Consider the following 17,829-nt stretch of genomic DNA (forward strand, 5'->3'; position numbering starts at 1 on the left):
CACTGAGGGTTTCCACTTCTTAGGAATATAAGCCAGTTAACTATGGAAATTTCTAGAGCTGGATGGAGTCAAATTATTAAAATATGCAGCTCTTCTATGGTATAATGGTCTCTCTCTGTGGCATTAATCCTTCTCCTTTTCATACAATGCACTTGAAATGCTGCTTTTCTCTGTAGGTGGCAAGTATTGTCATAACTTCCCTTCAAGAACTATTCACCTTTTAAATGTAGAAAACAGTTCTCATTGTACTTCAGCTAGAGAATAATCCCTTTTCTTTTGCTCCTTCATCCTCCATGGCACGCTGATGATAAGTGAACTCTCAAGCAGTTACAATTTCACAGAAGCTTTCATGGATTGCAGAACTCTGGGTTTTTCAGATACCCCGTGTTCAATCAGCACCACTTGGAATGTCTCTCTGTTTTTAAATCTGACCTGTTAATGTCACTACATTCATCCTAAATACTGCATCTTACAGTGAGAATTCTTGTGGTTCTCTCCTTAATGTCTTCTCATTCTTTTTTTCTGAGCAGCTGTTGGTAGCTCTCCCTACTGCTGTCAACTCTTAAACCTCTGCATTACAAACTGCAGGCCAGGGTGAACTTACTACATTAAATCAAGGTCTGCAAAGTTGGCTTGCAATACACATTAGGAGCCCAAAAATAAAGAGAAATGGAAAACTGAGCCATTCCTAATGTAATGTCCTAAACTTAGTTTATACTTTGATCCATGAATAACTAGCACATTAGAAGCTTTTAAAATAATATTATACAAAAAAAATCCAGCTGGTGACATTCTTGCTGCGCTGCAAGTATAGAAACAATAATACCACTGTTTGGGCCACAGTGTTGCTACATCAGATAGAGAAACAGCACAAGAAAGGCCTCTCTGGAAAGACAGTGATGTTTGGAAACTAATGCTGAGCGCTGTAAACCTGAGACCACTCCCTAAATGCATCGGTTGATAATCCATTCTGGTCCCAGTATAAGCAAAAACATAGCAGAGAATTATTAATTACATCACCACACCTATACAATAGAGTTCACTGTAGTTATGTAGGAGTTGAGGGTATTCAAGCAGTTTCTTTTGATGAAGTAATCAGGTTTCTTCTGGGGTCTGTTTCAGCTGCTAGGGGCGTGCTTCAAATGTAAATGACTGCCAAATGGATTCCATCTAAATTCCAGCCAATTAAAATACATTTAAAGTGCAGCTGGTGGAGAGCAAAAGGCTTATAATTGCATAAGAAATGTTTGAGCATGAAACAAATCCCTGAAGTTTAGTGAACAGCGATTATCAAATACTGCATTTCTGGAGAAGTAGAGCAAGCAAACAAAAGAGCCTTCCAAAACTGCAGTCAGAGGCAAAGATGACACTTTTACCACCACCTTAAAAGAGACAAAGTCGGGAGTGTGTTTGTTAGGGTGTCAGTTTTCCACCCTTGGCTCTTTAAACCATGCAAGTTTGGCAGCTTGCCCTATGTGGTGCTGCATACAAATATTGACAGAACAGTGCGGTATTTGTTAAACCCCTTCTTGGGAAGCAAGTGATTGAAACTCTGAAGGAAGATCTAAGAACCTTAGACATTATATTTTTTCTCAGTAGCACTATAATATTTACAGAATGAAACAGAAAATAGTGAATGGGGTGTAATGAATGACCTTCCTTTTCTGCTTTGCCTTGTAAGTAAGGACAGATTTTTTTGTTTAATGCTTTAAATGATATTATAAAAGAGTTTTACAGCTAGTAGCACTGAAAGATGCCATTAACACTTTTGATTTAACCTCATGTTTTGGGAAAAAGCTTGGCTGATAGAACAGACCATGTAAATAGGTGAAAGACTTTGCCCAGGAAGTTGCTGTGTGCAGCCGCTGTGGATAATGTGTCCTATAGATGCAGAAACCTTACAGACTTTTAAATTCACATCTGTATTTGAATGTTGGTGCTTTCTAGGCATTTTATGCTCATGCCTTCATCTGCCTAGGTGTGAGATTTCCAATTTTTCTGCCTCTACTATGCCTTAGCAAAATTTAATCTTAACCAGTAGATCATTGTGCTGATTTTAGAAATGGAAACAAAATTTTTATAGACGGTTCAGAGAGGTTTTTTTCTATGCAATATTTTATTGAAGGGCACTGTCTTTAACCTTTTGGTATAAAACAAATCTTTGAAATCAGGTGAATCAAAAGTGTTCCCTATGTTATCTCAGGTTTTTCTTAATTTAATCAGGAAGTAACAAATAAAATAGGAAAAAAATGTTTTCCAAAACTAACAAGTATTGTTTTCTACCGGTGTTGTATCTTACCACACAAAATTAATATGAAATCATTTGAAATTCCTGATTGCTTCCTCTTGTAACATGTCCTAGTCAGTCAGTCCGTTTTGACTTCACTTTTGTTAACTCTGAGTAAAGACTCCTGCAAAGTTTCTAGTGACAGATCACATTGCAGCAGTAGGGGTTCAGTTAAATGTGCCTTGTTAATTGTTAATGTGGAAGTAGCACAGAGCATGTGCTGAAGACAGGCTCATAAGAACTAAGCTTATTGCCAAAATAAATGTCAATTCAACTATAAAATCAAGTTTTAGACACATTTGTCATGAAACATAAAGGCAAGTACACATATGCTTTGAAAATAACTGTAATGCAGTTAATCACAAAATATTCAAGAGAATCAACACGAAAAATCTCTGAGTTGAGGGGTTGGTTTTCTTTTAAAAAGCCTTACTAATTGACAATTATTACAGAGGGTAACCTATTGAATAGATTAAAACTACTTTGTTTGGGTAAGTCCAACTAATCCCCAGTCACTGTTGCAAAATTAGAGTCAATGTTAATAGCAATAAGTATGATGGAAATAAGCAAGTCTATGTGCTTATGAAATACATAGTATACATACAATAAGTTTGAGCAGCACCTGGCCTATAGCAGCATTAAATGTTTGGTTCAAGCCCCACAGCAGTAAGGGTACAGGAGGGTGCAAACAAGAGTTAACTGATTGTAAAATGGATTTTTTTATTAGTTTTGAGATCTATAGACAATCAGTGAAACATAAGTAATTTATTATTACAAAAGACCAAATAACTCCTTTCTAAAGTTGCTAAATGAGGAAGCTGATAACTAAATGTAGACTCACTGAAAAGCCAGTCCATGGTTTTCTTTCTCTAATGGAATCTCAGGGCTAACAAAATTTGTTTCAAACTAAGCCTTTGTCTTAAATGGTCTTGACTCAGTTTAAATCAAAAGATGTATCTAGGTCCTCAGGAATAATAACATTTTTCATGTCATTTGCTTTTCCTTTATGCATATGTGCAATGACAGATGTATCCCCTATGCCCAGTGGTTCATGTGATATATCAGTTACCTTAAAGAAAGCAAGAGAGGTGCTTAGAAAGTGGTCAAACAAACAGGTGCAGAGGATGCAATAACCATCTGTATTTCCTTCTTGATCTCATTGTACCAGCACTAGGCTGGGGTTTGGATGTTTGCAAATTAGAGCCTCCTTTGCTTCACAATTAATCAGGGAGCAAGTGTCTTGGGGAGCTCACTGGCCTTGCAGGCACTGCTGCCTGGGCTCTGGAGCTTGGGGGAGCTTAGGTGGAGCTGTGTAAGAAACCTTCCAAACTGCCCTGCACTTCTGCACAGGTGTGGATGAAATGGTTTGGGAACACTTAAAAAGTTTTTAGGTGTCCCCGAGGCTAAATATCCTTTGGAAAGCTGGCTTTCTGGATTGTTTCCTTGGATATTAGCCCTTAAATCCTGCCAAAACACAGGCAGGTTTCTATTGGGCTTCTCCCCAGAATAACTTGCTGAAAAGTTGTACAACTTCGGTGTGTCTCCACAGGGAAAATTACATAAGTCTGACTGAAGGGTCGACATAATTTATAATGGCAAGCAGATGAGAACTTGCTTCAAGTTTTCCCCTGGGTGGTATTACTCAGTGATTCTGCTACAGTAAAAGCCACTACTACTTCATGCCTTTGGCAGATCAAACTCTGAAATTTTTGGGTATCTGAATATATACCCTCCTTTATTTAAAACCTTGCGTGGAGTCTGCAATGGTTATACTGCCCGTAGGACAGGGGAATGGCTGTTCTGCTGGTTTCCTGAACAGTGAAGTGCCCTTTGGTTTCTACATTAAAATACCTATTAATTTTAGGTAGGATTTACTATTCCTTCTGGTGCTCTAGGGAATTCTGGAGGACGAAGCCTGGCCCCATATTTAAGGAAAGTGGTACAGCAATGGAGGGATATCAAGTTAATTAGTGGATAAAGATGAAAGTTTGACCCAACCTGAAGCCTAGCTAATAGCAAAATTCCTTCCACCTGGGCAGAAGGGGATTTTTCCTAAGTGCATGGTATTCTCCAATAGTTGTGAGAATGGAGGCCTCTGCTTTTTATGTTGCGCTGCATCTTAATGCTTGATAATGCCTCAGGTATGGCAAGGTACAAATGAAGGTATTGGCCTAAGGGAGCTGTTCCCCTCTGTCAGCCATGGTAACTTTGAGGTTTGGCACTGGTTTCTGTGGCAGGAGCTGCATGACCCATGTTTCCCTACCACTGCTCTATCCTCTGCCATGGTAACTGGAGCTGGGCCTGAGCCCCACAATCCTCCTGGCACAGGGACAGAAATAAGCTATTTGCAATAGGAGACTCTGGGAGGAGTGTGTTTGCTTGGAGTACTTTTAGTGCATCTTTCACAGTTCTTTCCTAAACTCATTATCACTCCAGAACTCTTGGTCTGTCCTCACATGTGAGGCAGCAGTGTACTGGGATGCGAATGTCAGCATTTTGCCTCTCAGTGGACAATGGTCTAATGGTCTTTATAAGGATTTGCCAAACACCAGAACAGCTTGGAACAAAATACCTTTAAAAAAGCCAAAAAGATAGTGGTTGTTTTTCTAGATTAAAAGTGAAAATCACTGACACTAATTACAAATAGAATTTATCGTTTACACCAAAGTTGTGTCTGACAGTTTGTGTGACCTGTGAACTGAAAGCAAATGCAGCTACTGCGCTGTGTCTCTATAGAGAGATTGCTGAAAGTGGCTAGAAGAGTCCTCATGTTTCTTCACCTTCATCAAACAGTAAACTTTGTTCCTCAGCAAGCTGACCAATTCTTGCTCTGAACGTTTATAATGTTTGCTATTACAAAATAAAACCTGCTGGGAAGCAGTTCTGGGATTTTTGGGTTTGCAGGATTTAAAAAAAAATAATTTTTCTATTTTCTTTTGTTAGTCATTGATTTGGTCAGTATTTTCCATGGATCACATGCAGGAAAGTTGGGGGACAAGTTGTTGTGAGGACAGATAATTATTACTAAACATAGAAGTTGTGTAATAAATGGATGGAGGAAGAGAAGAAATACTGAAGTAATATAAATAGTTACACCCTCTCACACAGCCAGTGGAAAACCTAAATGAAAGAGTAATGTATACCAGATGTGTGTATCATGCTGAGTATAATTTTGCTAGGAATGATTTCCAGTAGGAAATAGTAGAAGGTAAGCAGGATTTTCTGAGTGTACTGCAAGAGATATGTTGCTGGCAGTGCCCTGTGAGCACCTCTAAGTATTTGTGGAGCCAGTTCTTTGGTAAACTTCCTTTTTTTTCCTACAGTTTTATGGCATAAGGATAACCGAAATGATCAATAGTCATTGGCTGGTCAAAAAAAAAAGAGCAATAGTCAGTGATGAAGCAAAAACTTACAGGTATCTTTGAATTACCCAAGCCATGGGACTGGAAATACTGATTTAGGCTGTCCTTCAAATCTGGGAGCTTGTAAGAGCTGAGGCAGCCCGTTCTCTGCAGAACTTCACCACCATGGTGAAACTCTCTCTTTATAGTCTTTAAAGAGATCATTTCAAGCCTCACACAGAGCCTGTGGATAAACTGAGATTAACCTTCTTCAAATTGCTGGCACAGTTTGTTGGTGGCATAACAGGCAGCTCTCCAGCCTCTCACCTAAGCATTAAAATCATCACGCACATGGTGAAGTTGTTGACAATCCTTTCCTTCCTAGAAAGCAAGTCTAATGAACACTGTATTTTAGTTTTCCACAATTGGACAGTTCAGGGCAGTAGTCCAAAACCTTAATCTTGTGATAACTAGAGTTGATAAATGAGGACATCACACTTAAATGAGATTTTAAGGCCTTGATGATCAGTGCAGGTAGCTGTGGATCACAGAATGGATCCTGGGCCTTAATGAAATTACTCTTCCAGACATATATCCTTCCTTGCAGGACCAAATTTATTTTCCTGTCCAAAGGCAAGGAGTTGTCCCTTTCTGTTGTCTGTGGTAAGAAGCACTAAGCAGGAATTCAGAGTAATTTTGATATGATTTCTTTAGTGGTAGCCCACATGAATGTTGTCTTTGTCACATCAACCCAGGAGAACTTTGCCTGGAAAGGCAGCTGGCTTCATTGCTGTTAGCTCTGTTCCTGTAGGGTCAGACTGTGTCTCTAGACACCAGTTTTTAGAAATATGATTGCTCCAAGGAAGGAATTGCCTTTATTTCTTTCATTTGTTGGAAGAAAGGTAATTTACTTCTGTTTTCCAGCCTCTCACTCACACTGGCTCAGTTTTGTGATTGGTCCTAAAGGAAAAGCCAATTCTTTATTCTTTCCGAATCACCCTTCCAGAGAAAATAACAGTAGCTGTGTAGTTCCTACTCTTTCCACCTCTCTGAGCCCACAGGGGATACATGCAGAGACACAATCCAAATAATGTCTGCACTTGTAGTACTCCTCTTTTTTCAGTCTAGAAAGGCTGTGTACAGCTCAAAACCAAACTGACCTACTGCAAAAAATTACGTGGGGACAAAATGCGTTCTTGGAACCATGTTCACATTTGAAGCAACAGTTTTACCTTCTGCAACACTCTCTGGCATCATGAGGTACAAGTTAGTGCAGGTAAATTTGTAAAAAATATTTTATACCTCCCTGATTCTTCTGTGGAGAAGCATGGGGCTGATTTTTTGTCTCTTGCCATTTTTATTGCTAACAACTTACTTTTAATATTGCAACATATATTTGGCCTGAATTATTTAACATAAATGCATGAATTGTTGTGCAGTCTTGTAGGATAGGGATACATGTTACAAGGAATATTTGAATATAAAATTTCATGGTTTACAAAATGCTGTGGAGAATAATGTAATCCTGCTTTCTTTTGCAATCTAAATCCAGCTGGGCTGGGTAAGTATTCAGCTGGGAGGTTTGAAGGATCACCTGGGCCATGCAGGTAACAGACATGCAGTTCTGAGGGGGTATCTGTGCATGGGTGGGATGTGCATTTACAGCTCTTCTGTGAAATGAGGTCTGGTAAAGGGCTTTGTGACTGCCTGGCCTGACGTGCATGATACAAATGTGATGTATCACTACTGACAGTAAAAACTGAAAGCACACTTTATGGACTGCCTCTCAACAAGAGAGCTTTATGAGGGCAGAAAGCAAGGCCCCTGTACTGCTGCTGGTCCCCTCAGGAGGCTGTGGTGGAGTGCCAAAACCGAATAATTTTGAAACTAAATATCTTTAAATGGATTCTTTGTTCATTTAAAGGAGATAGAGTGGAGAGGACAGAGGCTTCTCTGCGGAATGTAGTGGTTTTGTTGTGCAACACAAAGACTGTGTTTGAATCAAGATGCGGGTACTTCTAACGAGGTCTTTTCTAGCAACATGAGCCATGCACTACAATTTCTGCAGAACCCAATTTCTTACTCTGAAATTTGTATTGGCTTTTTGAGATTGCCTTCTATCTCATCTTCTGAGCTAACTTCTCCTTCTTGATGGAGGATCTGTAATGAGGTGCTTCTTTCATTGACCACTAAGAGCTCCACACAGGTTGTGCTGTGATCAAAGACATTTTCTCTTTTCTCTAATGGCAAAACTGTTGATTTGCTGCAAGGCAGCAGGCTGATCTCTATGCCAGCACACTTAATTAGAGGGATTTTTTGCCCTACAAAGCTATTTCCTTCATACACAAGAAAAAAATGAGAGGAAGTGGAGAGCAGAGAGCGGAGCAACCATGAGTAAATACTTATATTTTTTATCATTGGAAAGGATCCTAGGATGGAATTTGTTGAACTTACTAGCTGAGCCTCAGTGCAGCTGTGGCAGTTGGTGTCATCCAAAAATATGCTTGAGTGACATACCGAGTTGGCTTTAGAGACTAACTTGCTCTTTAATATGATTTAAGACATTGGAATTTAGGTGCAGCTTCATTTGGGCTTTGTTAATACCGAGAGGATGCAGCTTCATGCTGCAGGTGCTGGACACACAAGAAGTCCTGTGGTGGTACTGCAGGTGCCTGGATAATGTCATACTCCACAGGGGGTTTCATTCATCCCAGCCTGGCTGCTGCTCCTGCTGCTTCCAGCACCAATATTTTGACAGTCAGAATCAACAAAGCTGGAAAGAGGTTCAGGTTTATTTCAGAGCAAAGATTTGTTTGATGGATCAGACAGCTTCAGTAGTGTGGCCCAAAACTCTGCCAGTTATTGGCTAGAGCAATGAAGGGGAGAACAAGTAGAATTCCCTAGAGATTTACTATAAAATCCCAACACCTTGGCTCTTTTCTTTTTTCCCTCTACAATGTGCATTTTGCTTACCACCCTGGGGAAAATCTTACAAGCTGTTTTCCTCTGCAGAACCCCTGTGATTACTACTTAGTTTTTTATACAATATATCTGGCCATTGAAGAGGATTTCTTGAACCAACATGATCCAGGAATACCTAACCTGAGAACAGTCTGCTGAGACTTCACAGGGCTTTTTTATCCACTGGAGGCAGAGGCTTCAAGCTCCTGGCAAATGGTGTTACAGATCTCTGTCAGGTCATTTTGCCGCTTTGCTCAAGAGAAGACAATAAAATAATTATTCAGGAGGAATACTTGAGAGCTCGAAGCACTTTTTCTTTACACCAGAGCCACGACCTGCAAACAATAAACAATGGGAAAGTTTGTCTTAGTACACAATTTAGCAGAATAAGAAAGGCTGGAATTCTTTTAACAAAGTATGTTCTCTTCTCCTCAGACATTTTGGAAACTGATGTCACTTGTAATTCTTCAGGAAAGAAAAAAATCCCTGCAGTTTGCAGTACATCAATGCAGGCATTTTTCTCCTGTCTAATCTATAAAAAGACATTGTATACAAATGTTATTTTCTCTGCCAGAAATGCATTCCTGGAACATAATAAAGGCTTTTCTGTTGTTCAGTAATTTGGATAATAGTTTCTCCATGAAGTCTCATAACATTTATTTACTCCCATAAATGATTAGACCAAGTGGTTTCTGCAGTTGAAACTGGAATCTCTCTGCAATAAGCTTTCTTACTGTAATAATTCTGTAAACATTATGCCTAAAATAATTTTAAATGACAAATTTATATGACTAACATAATATGGATATGAAATAAATCTGTAGAGCTCTGTGTATAAAGTACAGAAAATTTTAATAGAAGAGTTATCAGCTGTGTAGGTTAAACTAAGCAAAACTTTTCTAGAATTATTTTCTAGAATCATTGACAGCCTTGAAGAGTTACAAATATTTTTCGTTCAGAACAATTAGATTGCAGTAATTGTGGCAACTGCACTTTTTTGCTTTCCTGTAGGCCCACGGTCAGCTCTATTAGTTACAGTGTAAAGGCAAGGAATTTGAGGGGAGTATTCCTCTCACATGGTTTGGCAGGTGTCAGAGGGAGAAGGAGAGGTGCAACACAGCTCACTGTGTAAAATAAATGGTGCTGCATTATGTGAAGGGGTTGAAGAGTCTGAGGGCAGCAAGGCTGGGTTGGAATCAGCACTCACCCAGCCAAACTTTGGGACAAGTACTTGGGACCCAGCTTGTGTGTATCTGTTATAAGGATACCTCACCTTTGCCAGTCCTCATTTGTATATAACCCACTGGGAAGATGGTGGTGCAATCAGTAATGCTGCATCCTCTTTCACTAGAGCTGAAATTCTCCTGCCTTTTTATTTACTTTGCTTCCCTGGCATCCTGCCTTCACTGACTGGTTCTAGTTTACATTTCTCTCCTTGCATGCAGGAACTAATAATCACTGAAGGTGACCAGAACAGTGCAAATGAATGCATTTAGATTAAAGATGATGCCTACCTGTTTTGGTTTTTGGGGATCTGTTTTATTCCACTGTTTCCTAGTGGTGCTCATTTCATCTGAAAGATGAATCACTTGTTGATGGATTTAACAGTCTTCATTTTCTTCACAGGGGTGCTAAGCATCATCCCCCTTCAATCAAATAAAGTTTGAAGTTTAAATTGGATTCAGGAGGCATGAAAAGACGATGCCTTTAGAAGCTAATATATTAGATAGTCCTTGGGATTCTGCAGCATGAGACAAGGGTAAAAATAAGAGAGAGCTGAAAATACCCACAACTTGTTCTGTTTGAGGAGGCAACATTAAAAAGTTCAGTGTGGGGGTCCATGAATGTGTTGGGAGAGCCTCTGCTCTGCCACAGCTGCTTCAGGTCTGGAATTCAGGTATCAGAGGAAGCCAGATTAAGCCTGACTTTCTGATCATCTAATGCAACCTATGGCTAGAAATATTATGAGTGTCATCACATATGTCTCACAATGACACATTTTTTTTAGCTAGAAGCATAACTGATTTCAAAGATACTGGAGGGTGAATGTGGTTTTTTTCAAATTTGCTTGCTTTTTCTTTTTTTTTTAATAAAGCTTTTGCTTGATTCTCATCTGAAGGCATACTTGGTTTTTGGTTTTGTGTTAGTTCAATAATATTGTTCCCCCAAAAGTCCACCTTTTTCCTTAAATCAGATCTTGATTTTCAATAACTTCATGGGGATGTTTCATTTTTATGAGCGGCTTTTAGGCCTCACTGGATCCTACAGGGCTGAGGTCCTTTTGCACTCCTTTGCATCTTCCTGCTGCCATCAGTGGCTGCTGGCTCTTGGAACAGAATTACTCCATGGAATCCTGAAAGTAGGTTAGGCTGAAGCTTTCACAAGCCTCCCTGGAGGGAGTTTCAGATGTGCAAATCCCAGCGAACTATCATCTCAGAGAAATGTCACTGAGACATCACATAGACAGGGCTGACTCCCTTTGCTTCCTCCCGGAAACTTTTGGAAATTGGAAAAGAATCAGCAGTGTCAAGAGAGGTCAGAGTGCACGTGTAAAGTGCTCCTGTATGCGCATCTCACCCAGTGCTGTTCCTAAAGTTTCTGCTGGGACAACGTGCTCTTTTTAGCTGGGCAATTAGAATATGAAACAAAAAAAAGGAGGTCATCTAAATAGGGCCCCTTTGTAATTTCTTACATAATACTGTGCATGGCAAGAATGACTTATTGACCCTACTTAGGGCACAGAGGGATGATAGACAGTTCATAATCCTTCCCAGGCAGGGACTGCTTTCAACTGCTTCGGTGGTGCTGTGTTTATCGAAAAAATGCTCTTTATATGTATGAGGAAAGTTAGTATGAGGAAAGTTAAGATTTTAAGTAAAGGCACATGATAACTGGGAAGATTGTTTTCACTTTTGTGAGATTTCTATCAAATCAGTCTAATAGTAATGCAAATCATTGGAAAACTTTACAAGATTTAAAATGGGCTTTGGTCTTGTCCTTGATATCCAGGAAAGCCTGTCACTTAAGCCTGTATCCTTGGAAAGGCTAAGGTATTCTAAATCCCACCTAAAACCTTACTTTCTGGATGCCAACTGCACTATATTGTGTGAATATATTTCAAATTTTCTTCACACTGGTGAAGAATTAAGCCTTTTTTCAGTTTTCAGTAGGTTTTATTTAAATTTACTTATAAATAGAAAAATTGTCACATTCTCAGGTTTGGGCTTGTTTAACACACCTGAAGACAAACTACAGAAGAAAGCCATGAAATGATACATTTCCACAGCTAATTAAAAAATCTCTCTTCTTTTTTTTACCAAAGGAAGTATTTTATTAGAGAGAGTAGTGAAACCGTTTGATCACTGAACGTTTTTAGACTTTTCAGCTCATATCATGTTAGGATCTTCCTCCAACCAACCACACAAGGATTCAGTTGTTGCAAATGTGCAATGTAGTGTTGATACCCTTTTATCTCTACTTATCCTTTCAACCCTACCCTCAGTGTGTATGCACACATTCATGCAGGTCTCTTTCTGTGGAATCTAGAGAAATACTGAGGAAATACACTTTTACACATGAATTGTGTAGTTCCTCATCCTGCACAGACAAAATGATTTAATATCTCTTTGGTCAGTCATACAGAGCTACAGGTTTTAAATTTCCAGAATTTTTAGTCAACCAGGTTTGCAAAAACACTATCTGGTTTATCCAAATCCCCTCACTGTGATGTCCCCTGGTTCTCCCTGAGCTTCAAAAGAATGTTGTCCTCTTGGTACTCACTTTGTGATTTACTATTTAACAAGTAAATGTCAGGGCCACTGGGGACTACAGTCCTGAAAAGCAGCATTCAAAAGGACAACCCGTGACGGTGCAGTGTCTCAGGTTTCCTTTTAACGGTTAGGAAGGGCACATTAACACCTGATAATAGAAAATCATTCTGTTTCACACTTCTGTTTGTAATTGTAGCAGGGATTCAGTCTACTTTTATTTATTTTTTTTAAATAATGCATGGGTATGGTCAGTGTAACACAAACCCCAGAAAATGCTTTAAAATACTTTTTTATAATTCAGCCCCACCAGCTTTGATGCATATTCCACCTATCTGTAAATACAGACCGAAAACATAATTAATAGACTAAATTCTGACTGAATGTACTGAACCAAGTAGCAGTCAGCTGAGGGTTGGTCTGGCTGTTCTGGCTGAGGGCTTTGGAGTATTGAGACTTTTGGAAAAGGACGTGATCTTTCGCTGCAAGGTGCCTGAACAAAACACTAAGTTATTTTAGTAATCAATTCATCGTTTTCTGTGCTCTATTAGTACAGTGTACCAAGTAACATATTTTTATCTCCAGTACCTTTAAAAATAGTTTTGCTGCAGTTGAAAAGTTATTTTGCAGTTCCATAGTCAGAGGCTTTTCATTAGCACAGCTTCCTATGACGTTAGTTTGTTCTGCATGTAGTTCAGTTATATTATGGAACATCACAGCAGTAAATATCTACTAGGTGTACAGGTTTTTGTAATCAGTCCCTGACAACATCTGTCAAAACAATATGGGAAAATCCTGGCTGGTGTTGTCATTACAGAATGGGACTGTTTGTTTATTCAATAGAAGAAATAAAGCATATTTAGAGAAGGCCAGAAGAGTCACTCTGGCTCAGTTACTGAGACTTCCAGCTTCCAGCTACAGGATTTTTTGGTTCCAGCATTTCACACCAATAATAAACAATCTTTATGGGAACCATCAAATGATAAAAATGAGATCACAAATTGAGAGCCAGGCTATATATTTTTTGATCTGTTGTATGCTATAGTTTACATTAGGGTCAATCTCAAGACCGGAAAGAGGCCGGTTCTGTACCACAGCATTTCAAATAAATGTTTGCCAGCTATATGAGATACTGTCAATAATTCATCATTGTAATTCTTCCAAGATGGTCTGTTGATGCAAACTCTCGGAACACATGGTAATAATATGAGCATTTATGTGATTTACAGTTCTACAAAATGGCAAATAACTAGAAATTTCTTCCACTGAAAGTATGCATAGGCTCTTTGGATGTCAGTGTGTGTGACAGCTGCAGCATGTATAAATCCTGGTCAACTGTTTAAAGTGTTCTCTGTATATAAGTACATGTACTTATCCTGGCATCTTCATAGTCTGTTTCCAATATCTGAGTGACAGATTGTACTTTATCTAGTTGTGCAGTTTCTTATGTTTTTATTAACTCTTTAATCCCCTGATGTGTTCAGTGGTTACAACAGTATATCTTGGTCAGTAGAATTGGTAGAGCTCAAAATACAAATATTTCCCTATCATGCAGCATCTCCTGGGCTCATGAGCTTTTTCAGTAATCTTTGACAATATACTAGAAATTGTATTGCACAAAGTGGTTTAGAAAATTTTTGTGTGTGCTCTTGTTCAGAAAGAAACCAAGAAATGGTGACTCATGTGGTAATTTATTTTTGTGTCTTGAAAAAATTCAGGTGAGAGGCATTCTTTGATGGCAGCTGTGTAAGTGCCAGTAGCAGTGGGAAGAACTTCCTCATGTTTCAGCTGAATTCCCATCTGTGCACCAGCCTTGCTTCCAGAGCTGTTCAGGTCTGTATATGCAACAAAGCACTGCCCAAACAGCAAAGTGAAGTTGTTCCCACTTGTCCAAACCTTTCACCTTCATAGACTGGTCTTTCATCAGTGCATGTTAATTTTGAACTGGCATTTATCAGGCCCTGCACAAAACCAGCCCATGAGTGTGTGGTTTGGAACATGATATTAGAAAATGTATTGACAGTGAAAGGAGTGAGGGCCACTGAGTTGTTTGGGTTTTTTTTTTCCTTTTTGTTTCTGGTATAGTCTGTAGGTAGAGCTGAGCCTAAATCCTCTTTTTGGCACCAGTATGGGAGCTGAGTGTTGTAGAGGCAGAGCACTGTCCTTTGAACTGGAAACTTGTGTGTTATAAGGATACCTAGCAGCTTGAAGCATTTTACAAAGGTAGGATTTCTATGGTGAAGGAAGCTCCACTCTTCTCAGGAGTATGTCCCCTGAATGCTATCATTCATACTTGAACAGGAATGAAAGAAGAGAAATGGGAGCAAGGGGCAATCTCTGGCACTCAGTTAAGGTAGGAGAGGTGGTGATACACTGGATTCCCCCTTGTTCTCCTCTCTGTAACCATATAGTCCCATGAAGACACTTTTATAGTGATTAGGTGAGTGACTGGAAGCCATAAATATAAATATTGGAGAGATTTGTGATGGTGCACAGCCAATCTTTGCAAAAGAGTTGCCTATTATAGGACTCTTTGGTGGGTACCAGTGGGGTTGCAATGTCAATACACTTAGATGAGTATAGAAGATAAATTTGGTTTTTGTATGAGGAAAGTTTAATAGCTTTATTTCTTTCATTAGAGTAAGGAACAAAACCAATGTGCAAAATTTTGGGGCACTTTGTGCAAGCACAGGACACTCTACTACACTGAATGATGTTCAGTGGGAGATCCCATAGCAGCCTTCTGTCTGGAAACCCACATGGATGTAACTTCATTTTAATGCAGGATAGCTGTGGCTGTGTGTGCCAGTTCATCTCTGTCCTACCATTCCCCATGGATTTTTCTTTCTCCAGTTCTTTTTACAGTTTCTCAGAAGTGCATGTGTATCACTGTGGACAGATAGAGTTCATGTATGTGACCGGCAGGGATGATTTTCCTCCTGGGAGCTGAGCTGAGTCACCCTGAACTGTGACAGGGAACAGGGGAGGAGGAGGGAGATCATTCCTGGAATGGGGAGAGGGATTGTGGCTGCTGACAGCTCCCTGTGCAGCTTTGGGCTTGGTGTAAAGAGAAGCCTCACCATTTCTACGGATTTGTCCTGAAACAAACTTGGGTTCTTATGCCCTCTGCAGTGTTCCATGACTGAAATGTCTGTCTGCTGTTCCCTGGAGGATGGGAACTATCATTCTGGAGTCTAAGATGGCACTGCATGGTACAAGTCCAGCCACAAACAGCGTGAGGTTTGCCCTGCAGCTTTGGGTCTTGTTTGGGAATACTGTGGAGCACTTCTCCTTTGGTGGTGCTTGGTGTGGTGCAATTCATGGTACATGTACCCAAATCCCATGGAAGGTAATGGATTCCCATGGACATCAACAGTCATTCTGTCAGCTTTTAATTGTGGTGTTAAAACATGGACAAGAGGCAGTTTCGTGCCAGCATCTGTGACACAGAGACTCATGAGGCAAGAGCTGTACTCCCATGCAGGTCCTTGCCCAGCCCATCTTGCAGCATTTCCTGAAACTCTTGGTTGCAGCTCAGTTTTTTTGGAAGGAAGGAGATTTTGCCTAAGCAAATATGTCAATACATTCCTATGGCAAAGCTCTGCTAAATAAATCCATTATAATGTTGCTCAGTACAATTTATTGTAGTTTGTCAATATCTTGTTTTTAAATATGTTTTAGATAGCAGAAAAGTATAGGTTTTCTTTTGGGATTGTGGAGGGAAGAACAGTGAGGCTGAAGGCAAAAATCTTTTGGGCTGCTTTGGGAAGGGTTGCAAAAACCCCTCAAGAACTGCACTTTAATGTGTATTAAAAATCCTCAGTGAAGCTGCCTTTAGGAAATGCTGTGATTTCATTTCAGTGATGTGCTAAGAAGAAAAACAGATTCTCTGAGCTGTTGTCTCAAGCTTTATATAGGTTGAAGGTTTACGTTCTGCCTGTGTTTTGATAAATTTTCCTTGCAGGCATAAGGTGTAGAAACTTTTAATTAAAGCTTAAATTCTAGAGCAAGGAGTAAGTGTTGTGGTAAGGTGCAGACACTTGGTCATTGTGTAATTCCCAGAAAAGATTTCTGTAAAGCTGAGATGGCTGGCTAAAGGGCTTGAGCTCTGACAGAAACTCAGATGGAAAGGATTCCAGGTGAACATCTTCTTTGGGAAGTGTCTCTGCTGCTGCCTTGCTCCCAACACTTGTGTTTTCCTCAAAAATGCTTCCAGAGTATGCCAGCTTGAGGACAACAGTTTTCTATTGGTATGTGTGAAAAATGAGTACTTCCTCATTAGATGTGGCATTAATCATTCTGAGGTGAGTTCTTGGTATTTTCTGTAGAAACCAAGTGCCACCCAGGCAGGCCAGGACATGTGGAACAGCAAAGTCAGAATGGGAGCTGCGCTACTTCACCGCTGCTTTGGCTTTGTTTGGGACAAGTGCATTTCTAGTTCATAGCACCAAACACCACCATTCCCCATGGAAGCAGGGCTATTCTTGTAGGTGTACAAGGCATGACGATACCATTATTCTGAGTAAATTAAAACCATGTTGGCTTGAGTGCCTTGGTGTCAGACAGCCCCGCTCCAGCACACATGGGGCATCTCATCCTAAGCAGCTGCTTGGGTAATGAGCAACTGTGGTTTCAGGTCCTGACACCAAACATTTCTGAACTAAACCAACTCTGTGGGGATGATCTAGTGGAGCAGAGACCTGAAATCACTTAATGTCCCCGTATGGTCTGACTCTCCACTTGAATTAGGGAGAATTATGCCTGAATAGCTAAAATCAACATCCTTCCTTCTCTTTCTTGAAAAGTGATAGTAGGATTTTAATAACTACAGAGAGCCTGAGTATGTAGACTAATTTGCAAGATGCATATAAAATGTATGTAAACTTCAAGGGGGTTGATGGACATTGTCACTTGCTGGGTTTGTCCTTCTAGGGGATAAAATCAAATGGCTGCATATGTATTTAAAAAATTATTGTGGCTGCAGGGAAAATATTGGAGCAATGAGGACATTTTCACTAGCTTAGAGATTAGAGAGGCGTTTTTGGCAGGAAGAAAATGTAGTTTGCTTGTAGCACCTGCATAAACTTGCATGTCTATGATCTTGCAGTTTTTACAGCCTGTGGTGTCTATTATCTCCTTGATATACTCGCAAAATTCATATGATGTTCTTCTGGAAGTTCTGCTGGGTGGAGAGGAAATACAGTGCCTAGTACAAACAGCTCCTTGTGAATGCTACATTCCTACATTTATCTGTCATGTAGAAAAAAATGCAACTTATTTAGCACAGTTTCTGACAGTAATAATTAAATATTTTTTAAAATCATACCATGTAATAGTAAACCAGCTCCTATCATTATATTTACCATTTCTGGTACATAGCGCCCATTTGATTACAGTGGCATTTACTCTTTATTGCCAACTATCTGGTCATTGAATACTTCTGAGGAGAGGAGAGGAGAGGAGAGGAGAGGAG

General features: G+C 39.7%; 1 protein-coding gene across 1 annotated transcript in view; it reads left to right on the plus strand.

Moving 5' to 3' along the window:
• Positions 1–1,572: 1,572 nt before the first annotated feature.
• NCKAP5 (NCK associated protein 5) overlaps positions 1,573–17,829 on the plus strand; it is a 380,374-nt gene continuing 364,117 nt past the window's right edge. The window contains exons 1-2 of the mRNA XM_017740231.1: positions 1,573–1,676; positions 14,075–14,189. The gene's annotated coding sequence lies outside the window, so the exon portion shown is untranslated. The remainder of the gene's footprint in view (positions 1,677–14,074; positions 14,190–17,829) is intronic.

The sequence above is a fragment of the Corvus brachyrhynchos genome, unplaced genomic scaffold, assembly GCF_000691975.1.
Source record: "Corvus brachyrhynchos isolate BGI_N302 unplaced genomic scaffold, ASM69197v1 scaffold126, whole genome shotgun sequence".
NCBI lineage: Eukaryota > Metazoa > Chordata > Aves > Passeriformes > Corvidae > Corvus > Corvus brachyrhynchos.